The 9991-nt window shown below is 32.0% G+C and overlaps 1 pseudogene; it reads left to right on the top strand.

Annotated features, from left to right (window-relative positions):
- The first annotated feature begins 3265 nt into the window (after positions 1-3265).
- Positions 3266-6924, top strand: LOC120080836 (annotated as a pseudogene).
- The last annotated feature ends 3067 nt before the right edge of the window (positions 6925-9991 follow it).

Here is a 9991-nt window from a genome sequence, read left to right as displayed (position 1 = left end):
TCCCTACAATTAAGGAGATAACCATGAAGTATAGACAAAGATACAAATACGAATATGATTGGATAGGTGATATGCCAATTTCTAAAGACTAGGATACTGATACGTTTTTTTTTTCTTAATAAAAATTTAGGATATAGATAAATTTAGCATACAAGTCGATGAAAATAGTACAAAATACAATTCTCACACTAAAATACAATATAAAAAACAACATCTAAGACTTGAAGTAAAATAGTCAATAAAATGCAATAAAAAAGTGACTTGTATTGATCAGAGAAGAAGAATATTAGAGAGAGAAGTATGAAGATAAACGAAAAACTTTTTCGTTAAATTGTTGAAGATATTTAAGTGGGTGATATTTGAGAGAATTTCGTGGGGACTCAAATGTAAAGATGAAGATTAGATGATATTCTAGGGTTTGGTATTTTATTTATTATTTTTCTTTTCTCTTTTAGTTTTGTATTTGAGTAGTGAGTTTTTTAAATAGATTGTCTAGTTTTAGTTGGAAAAGATTAAATAAATTACTTATCTTTTTTCTTTAAAAAATATAAACGTAAAAATAGATATGTAAAATCGTGTATCAGATATGTATCTAGGAAGTATTTCAAAATATCGGTATTTGATACGTATATGAATTCTTTGCCTCACATGAAGTATGTGTGCAACCATAACCATTAAACCATGTTAAATGCATTAAATAAATTATTGTTTACCAAATTTAAAATCAACCAACGGATACTATTTTAATAAATAAAATCCAAAATTCGGAAATATTAAACTAATAATTTACAAGGTCATAATGGTCCTAATTTCCATATAAATTCCTTCATTGTAATAATTCAAATTAAAATCGAAACAATTTCGTTAAATGAATTACTCACTAATTCAGGAAAAGTTGAATTTTTCCACTAAAAATCAACTTAGATTTTTCCACTAAAAATCATTTTTGGATCTTTCCACTAAGTGAAGTCAATATTTTGACTTTTGACTATTTTTGAAGTCAACATTTGACTTTACTCAAATTTTAATTAAATACAATTTTAATTCAAAATTAATTCAAAACTAATTTTGAAATTTCTCACTTAGTGAATACAACTTTTGATCTTTGACATTCAAATCTTGGTGAAGTCAACATTTGACTTTGACCAACTTTGATTAATTCTATTTAATTCAAAATTAATTTTAAATTAAATTAATATTAAATAATTTAATTAGTTTAATTTAATATTCAATTATTAAATCCAACACTAATTCAATGAATTTTTATTCATAGTTTTGATATTTAAATCTTATTTAAATATCTCAAACTCTTTCTTTATCATTCCCTAATTTGAATATGAACACTTCCAACTCACCCGTCACACTATTCTAAGGTTTAGTCCGATATGTGCTTGTAGGGGGACCTAATGGACCTACCTCTAACGATCCGAGATTAATTGGCTAAACTCTTTCAACCAAATTAACCAACATTCGTTAACTACCGGGACACTCCACTAAAGTCTAGTAGCTACACTCTCCTCACTGGATATATTTTTGTCCACTTGATTTAACTAAATCATGATTAGTAAGTCGATCATTCACAGGTTATTTATATTTACAGTTGGAACAAAATTACCGTTTTATCCCTGTAATACATCTTGCTCCTTAAGTCTCCACTGATCCATTAATGAACAATTGGTTTATGGTCCTACCAATAGACCGAGTCTCTCTTAGTCATAGAGAGGGTGGGACCCATTGTTTAAGACTAGAAGTCAGTACTTAAGGGAACAATCTATTTGCTAACTTGAAATCGGGTAGGAGTTATTACATCTTGCAAGATTATGTCCCTAGCTATCTACCTGGTCTTACCCTTAAAATGGGAGGCTTATTGAGTGGCGATATTGAGCCACTCTCACCCATGCATATTAAAGGATAATCCTGAATAAACATTAGTTCATAATTAACTCAAGATTAAGATCGAGTTACCTCAGGTCATCGAAATGAAATAATAAATTTTAACAGTAAACGACGTTTTAAATAAGTAAATATTTCGTGGTCCGGTCTTATGCAAACATCTTTTGCATAGGATGCCTCCACTTGCATGTCTCTACATGAACGATTTCGGGATCACGTCATTTGTATCATATACAAAGTAGGTTGCATCCATAGTATCCCCAGGATAAGGTACCCAACTTTATCCTATACTTATAGATCGTTTTGACTATATACTCAAACTTGATCCACTTTTATGTCTCTACATAAATTTCAAGTATTCATGTTATAGCCAGAGTTCGTTAGTTCATTGGATTTAGGCTTTAGCAAGTGCAATTCACATATTCAATAACAATTTTACTGCATAAACCTCAATAACATCTTATATTGCAAATAGAATATGTTTAATGTTTACAAATTGCGAGTTTTAGGACATACAACCCAACATGATAGACACAGATAGATTTCTATCAGCCACTATCAATGATACACTTCTATCAATTTCTATCACTAATAGACATTGATAGACTTCTATCAGCGTCTATCAGTGATAGACTTGTATAAGTTTCTATCATTGTTAGTATTGTATCAGTTTTAATCACTGATAGAATTCTATCAGTTTCTTCACTGATAACACTGAATAGAAGCCTATGATAAACTTGTATAAATTTCTATCACTAATAGACGCTGATAGACTCTATCAGCATCTATCTTGATAGATATTGATAACAATATCTATCACAACTATTTAAAAGCAGCAAAACTCAAATCTAGATTCCAACTTCATGGGTAGATCAGTTTTAACACAAAAACTTAATGGGTGTTTAAGAGCCAAACAAAATTAACCCAAAACACCTAAAATCTTAACCCTAATGGAAAAAAATCTAGCGAACTCTAGTGTTGGCCGTGACAAGATAGTGGCGACGGGAATTGGCTGCACAGATCTAAGAGTTAGAGGAAGAGAGAGAGTGAATCAGGTAACCAGATCTGTGATGTAGACCCAAACGGCGATTGATCGATGATTAGACATTAGTGTAGTGGCTGCTGGATGTTAGAATGCGTAGGTTAGAGAGAGACCAAGATCAAACTGAAGAAGAAGAAAGTATATGGATTAAAGAGAGACCGAGATTGGACTGAAGAAGAAGGAGAAGGAAAAGGGAAAAGATGATTAAATTTTACCCTTTTTCTTATTTTTCTATTTTCGAAAATCTCCCACTTTTTAACTTAAACTTATTTCTTTGAAGTTCAAATTAATAATTTGAAATCATTTCTTAAAGCTGCATATAAAATAGAAATGGGAATTGGTACCAAAAGGGGCCATAAATTTCTGATTCTATTCCCACCAAACTCTTTGGGGTTTTGACTTCGAGTATTTAGATGCTTAAAGCGACCGTGTTCATCTTTCGAATTTCTTGGCTTACTAGACTGTGAGGCTTTAGTTTTCTCCGATTTGTTGGTTCAGTTTCTTTCTTTAGCCATTTCTGACTAAATGGGCTTAGATTTTCTCTGTTTGGAACCTTGAACTTGGAAATGGTCTTGATCTTTCCGAAATTCTCTATTCTATTGCTTTTTCCATCTCGTCTACTCGAGTTCAGAATCTTCAGACTCCAGCGATTTGATTCAATAAGGTTCCTATACATTATCTTTATCGGGGATTCTGTTATATTGTTTCTACATTTGCTGAAATTGAAACCCAGATTACAAATAACTTAAATTTCATCGGTCTTGGATTTCCCCCTCTACTATTTGGTATAATTCTCGTTGTAGTCATTGTTTTTGCTTGATCTTACATGTTTTCTCATCGAAGGAAAACAATGATACTGATCAATATCACCATTCTCTGCAGAATTTCTTTTGCGTTTCATCATTTACTCATCATTTTATCAGAGTGGATCAATATTCTTGTAAGTTGAAACATGTATATGGTGGAGAGTAAACCGGGTGCTATAGCATGTATGATGTTTTCGCTCTTCTTTCTGGGAACCTTCCCTGCACTCTTGACACTTCTCGAACGGCGGGGGCGTCTTCCTCAGCATACTTACCTTGATTTTTCTATAACAAATTTTTTAGCTGCTGTAGTTTTTGCTTTAACACTTGGTGAGATTGGAAAGAGCTCTCAAGGTAGTCCAAATTTTATCCAACAGCTTTTTCAGGTTGCTTTCATTTACCTACTCTTGAAATTTCATTCAACTTCATTGGGTTGGTTTCATTTAGTCTTATAAGACACGTCCATTCATATGTCATCTGTTCTTTTGCCTTAGGATCTTCTGGTTTGAGATGTTACCACATAATTTCTAGAACTACCTGTGATAGAAATGATGCGTACTGAAGGAAGAAAAGATGTCCATTTACTTGATGTTGTTTGTAAAACGAATGTGAAGGGCTTTTTACAATTAAAGTTGTAAAGCAATGCTGAAATTATATGGGCCAAGTATAATTTGTAGCCATGATAATCACTATCTTCTTGTATAAACTAAAATTGGATGCATTCCTTGTAAATGATAGTCTTTCATTTTGGTTGAACGTCATGTTATTGTATGAAGCTTTAAATATTTAACTTTTTCTGTAGGATTAAGATGTTCCTTTCAATCTCTCTATATTGCGATCACCAGTTATGTTGTTAGGTGTGATTAACAATTTGCCTGTAGGTTTTATGGTAATGAGTAATGCATTCTTGTTAAATCTTGTTGTAAAAGGTATCTAATCTTCAAAATTATTTTATTCAGGATAATGTACCTTCTGTTATGTTTGCAATGGCTGGTGGCGTGGCACTGAGTATCGGAAATCTATTAGCGCAGTATGCTTGGGCATTTGTTGGTTTATCTGTGACAAAAGTGATTGCTTGTAGCATAGTGGTAGTTATAGGTCTCTATCTCTGTTCCATTCTAGTGAAAGAAGTTAACCTATCAGTTATTGTTTTGTTACTCAACATGCATATGAAGTTGTTTAGGGCTCGTTAAGTAATCATTTGGTTTTTGGTTTGTAGTTTTTGAAAATTAAGCCTATAAATACCCCTTCCACCTCTAAATTTCTTGCCTTGTTATCTATTTTCTACCAATGTTTTGAAAAATCAAGCCAAATTTTGAAAACTTAAAAAAGTAGTTTTTGGAAATCTGTTTTTGTTTTTGGAATATGATTAATAGTTCAACTCTTTTATTTAAGAAAGATGAAAACTATTGTAAGAACTTGAGAGGAAATAGGCTTTTTCAAGTTTTTTTTTTTTTTTTAATAAAACAAAAATAAAAAAACCAAATAGTTACCAAACGGAGCCTAGGGCTTTTTTTGGTAAAATAACAAATGATTCACCTTTTTTTCTTTGGTTAAAGGCACGACTGTGAACTACTTTCTTGATGACAAGATTAATAAAGCCGAGATCCTTTTCCCTGGGGTTGCTTGCTTCTTGATTGCTGCATTTCTTGGCTCTGTTGTTCACTCTTCCAACATGGCTGATAACGAAGTAAAGTTGAAAAGTTTGTCTGCCGATTTTGAAGAGTCAAAGTATGTTCTCTTTTTGTATGAATGTGCTAATTCGGAAGACATTTTCTTGTTTAGTTGATGTTATGAAGTTGTTCATAATCTCATAGTTTTCCTGGGTAGCCACTTGGATCCAAATTTGTGATTGCATTTATTCGATTCGTGGGTGAATTATATGCATTTGGTGTTTTCACAAAATAATTCTTTTGAATACCACTGAAGTCATGTTCCAATATTAACTTCCAAATCCATTTTTGACAGGGAAACCAAAATCTCTCTAATTTTAAATATGGGTAAATCTTCTAGAGCTATGATCTATTACCATCTGTCCGTTCATCCTTTGCAAGTGATTTAACTGTTGAACATTTTTGTTGTAAATTTTGACATGTATAGTTAAATCAACGGACCTGGAAAGTGCTGCTTACTCTTCACGAAAGGCAAAGGCTGGGACTGCTGACTTTCTTGTTCAACTTGAAAATAGAAGATCCATCAAGGTCTGTAATACAAAATATCATTGCATTTATTATTATAAGATCCACATTCCTCAAGTATTTCGTGGCCCAAGTATTTAACAATCCTAAATGTGTTGTATTTATTATTGGATGATGTTGCATAGCAAAGCAAAAGCAAATAAAGTTGGGCTGTTGGGCCATTGCTTCACTTTCTCTTTTATTCTTACACGTACTAAGTGGTTATAAATGGCACATACTTGCAGGTTTTTGGTAAGAGCACACTAATTGGACTGTGCTTTACTTTCTTTTCTGGTGTTTCCATTTCTCTCCTCACCAGCATTCAATTTGGCCACAAACGATCAATGGCACACTCTAAAGGAAGGCGTCCCACATTTGACCGTCTATACTGCATTTTTCTACCTCTCGGTCTCTTGTTTTTTCATAGCTGTTATTCTCAATGTTGTCTTCCTTTACCACCCTATGCTTAATTTGCCCAAGTCAACAAAGGCATATCTGAATGACTGGAATGGTAGAGGATGGGCCTTGTTGGCTGGATTCTTGTGCGGGCTTGGCAATGGCCTGGAGTTCATGGGCGGTCAAGCAGCTGGATATGCAGCGTCAGCTTCTGTGCAGGTCATTTTTTTCACCTCTTTGTGATTTGTGATTGGATCCAGCCCCATGTTAACTCCATATTGATAGCTCCCTGTTGTTTCAATCTCGGATCCGGTGGTTGTTTCAGGCGCTTCCACTCGTGAGCATGTTCTGGGGAATTGTTCTGTTTGGAGAGTACCACAAATCGTCAAGGAAAACATACGTGTTACTAGTCATCACCATGTTCATGTTTACAGTGGCTGTTGGGTTCCTAATGGCTTCATCAGGACATCGGCATCGGAGTAGGATTGAAAATTATATTGATAGCTTCTAGTGGCTGCTTTGTGTAGATTTTGTTACTTATCTTTTAACTGTATTACGTTCTTCGTATTCTTTCAAAAGCAAAATATATTTAGAGTATCTTGTTCAAGGAATTCATTCAAAAGTTAACCTTATAGATACTCTTATGGTTAAATTACTTGCCCCCAAATTAAGTTTATAGGAGCCAAATTTATAATTTAATCTAAAACAATCCTGTCTAATGTGATTAGGATTTACAAAAAGTTGAATAAGTTAAAGTATTTATTAAATTTAAATTTGAAAATTTTGTTTGGACATAAAAACTTAAAATTTAAAATCTTTTTCACATTTTTAAATTTTAATACCGAAAAGGGAAAAAATTGCAATTTAACTGAAGTGTATCAATTTCTTCTAAAGGGTGTCGTCTATCTATTTGCACTATTTGATCATTATTTATGTTGTGAAATAAGAAACACAATGGAGTACAACATATATGGAGAAAATAAAATATAACTAAACTTATAAATAACTAAAATTATAATTTTACGGAAATACGAATAATAGAAATAGAAAATATGATTTTATGGAAATAGGAAATATATGATTTTTTTAATTCTCACCTATGTGCATAATTGTAGAATGTAGATTTACATGGACACCAAACATGAATTATTACAAGTCACGTGGACAACATGAAAAATGACTACAATACTCTCCTTTAGATGCCTATATATATATATATATATATATATGAAATATGCCTTATTAAGGAAAAAAGTACATATTTCATATAATACATACTCCTAAAAGAATACTATATATTTACTCCCCTCATGAAAACATCACTTAATATCTCTGAGTCGCCGCATTCCAATGTTGTCCACCAATTTTTCAAAAGTTGTGGTTGGTAATGTCTTTGTAAATAAGTCTGTCAAGTTATCTTTCGAATAAATTTGTTGTACAGTGATGTCATTTTTTTCAAGATCATGAATGTAAAAAAGTTTCGATGAAATATACTTTATTTTATCTCCTTTAATATATCTTTTTTTGATTTTGGTTATGCAAGCTGTGTTGTTTTCATATAATATTGCTAGAAGATTTTTATTAGAAGACAAGCTACACGTTTCACAAATGTACTGAGTCATTGACCTTGTGAATTGCAAGAATTTTAGCATGATTTAAGGAAGTGGGCTTATGGTCTGTTTCACCGATCGCCATGATATAGCTATTCCTCCACATGTGAATAGATAACTTGTTTGAAATCGAGCTTTGTGTGGATCAAATAAATATCCATAATCTACATAACCAACTAGATCAAATTTTGATTTATTTCAATAAAACAAACCCATATTGATTGTTCTTCGCAGATAACAGAGTATATGCTTAATTCCATTATAATATCTTTTTGTAGGATAAAAACTATATCTAGCTAATAAATTTACTGAAAATGCAATATCTGGTCTTGTATGATTAGCAAGATACATAAGTGCATCATTTGCACTAAGATATGGTACTTCAGGACCAAGAAGGTTTTTCATTATCTTCTCAAACTCGAAATATATCTTTCTTTACACTTAATGAACGGACTTCCATTGGAATATTTAATAGATGTGTTTTGTCCATATAAAAGCTTTTCAATTTTTTTTTTGTATAAGTTGACTGATGAATAAATATTCCATCGGCTAAATGCTCAATTTGCAAACCAAGGCAAAATTTTGTTTTTCTTAAGATATTCTATTGCCTTTGAAAGCTCTTCAGGAGTTCCAATTATATTCAAGTTATCAACATATACAGTTATAATAGCAAATTTTAATGTGATTTCTTTATAAAAATACACGGACATATTTGATTATTTTGATATCTTTCTTTAAATGAATATCCACTCAGGCGATTGTACCACATCCGTCCTGATTGTTTCAATCCATATAGTGATCTCTACAATTTTATTGAACACCATTCTTGGGAATTTGATGTGTATGTTTCAGATACCTTAAATTCTTCTAGGATTCTCATATAGATATCATTATCAAGAGATCCATATAAGTATTTTGTGACTACATCCATAAGATGCATATCCAGACTTTCATATATAGTCTAAGTCAATTAAATATCTTAGTGTAATTGCATTCACTATTGGAGAATATGTCTCCTCATAATCAATACAAGGTTTTTCACTATTTTCATTTCTTTCTCTCACAAATACCCATTTGTATCCCACAAGTTTGACACCTTCTACTGTTTGGACTACTGGTCCAAAAACTTGTCGTTTTGTAAGTGAGTTTAATTCTGACTCGATTGCTTTTTTCCACTGAAGCCAATCTTTTCTATGTTGACATTTTTCAGATATAATATTAGAGCAACATTATACGCAAAAATATTGTCAATAATTACATTAGTTTAATTTCATTTTTTTCCTGTCATGACATAGTTTATTGAAATCTAATAATTATCTTTAGGTATTTCACCTTCCTCACTATTCATGTCAAGGATTTCTTCATGGATATTAACATCCTCAACCGACTCTTTTTTACTATTAGTTATTTTTCATTTTCGAGGATTTTTATCTTTGGAACCCATTGGTCTACCACGTTTCTGGCGTATTCCAGATTCATTAGTGACAACTTGTTGTGTTGGGATATTAATTTTTTATGGAACATTTGCAACTGGTATATGTGACTTAGTTACTTTCATTGCATCTATAAATGCATTTGGTAATTGATTTGCTATATTTTGCAAGTGAATTATTTTCTGAGCTTCAAGTTTATATTGATCTGTACAGGGATCTAAATGAGACAATAACGATGCACTCCATATAATTTCTTTTTCCAATTTCTTAATTCCTCCCCCTAATATTAGAAAATTTGTCTAATTAAAATGACAATCAGCAAATTATGCAGTAAATACATCACCCGTCAGGGGTTCAAGATATTTAATGATTGATGGGGAATCATATTCAACATATATTCCTAACCTCCTTTGAGGACTCATCTTAATGCGTTGTAGTGGAGTAATTGAAACATATACTGCATACTAAAAAAATTCTTAGATAGAAAATATTTGCCTCATGACCATAAGTTAATTGTAATGACGAGTATTTATGATAAGCTACTAGCCTAATGTGTATAAGTGACGCTGCATGTAAAATAGCATGTCCCCATACAGATGAATGAAACTTAGCTTTCATAAGTAATGGTCATGCAATT

The sequence above is a fragment of the Benincasa hispida genome, chromosome 7, assembly GCF_009727055.1.
Source record: "Benincasa hispida cultivar B227 chromosome 7, ASM972705v1, whole genome shotgun sequence".
NCBI classification, from domain to species: Eukaryota; Viridiplantae; Streptophyta; class Magnoliopsida; order Cucurbitales; family Cucurbitaceae; genus Benincasa; species Benincasa hispida.
Note: the sequence above shows the minus strand (reverse complement) of the source record. Positions and strands in the feature narration are given on the sequence as shown.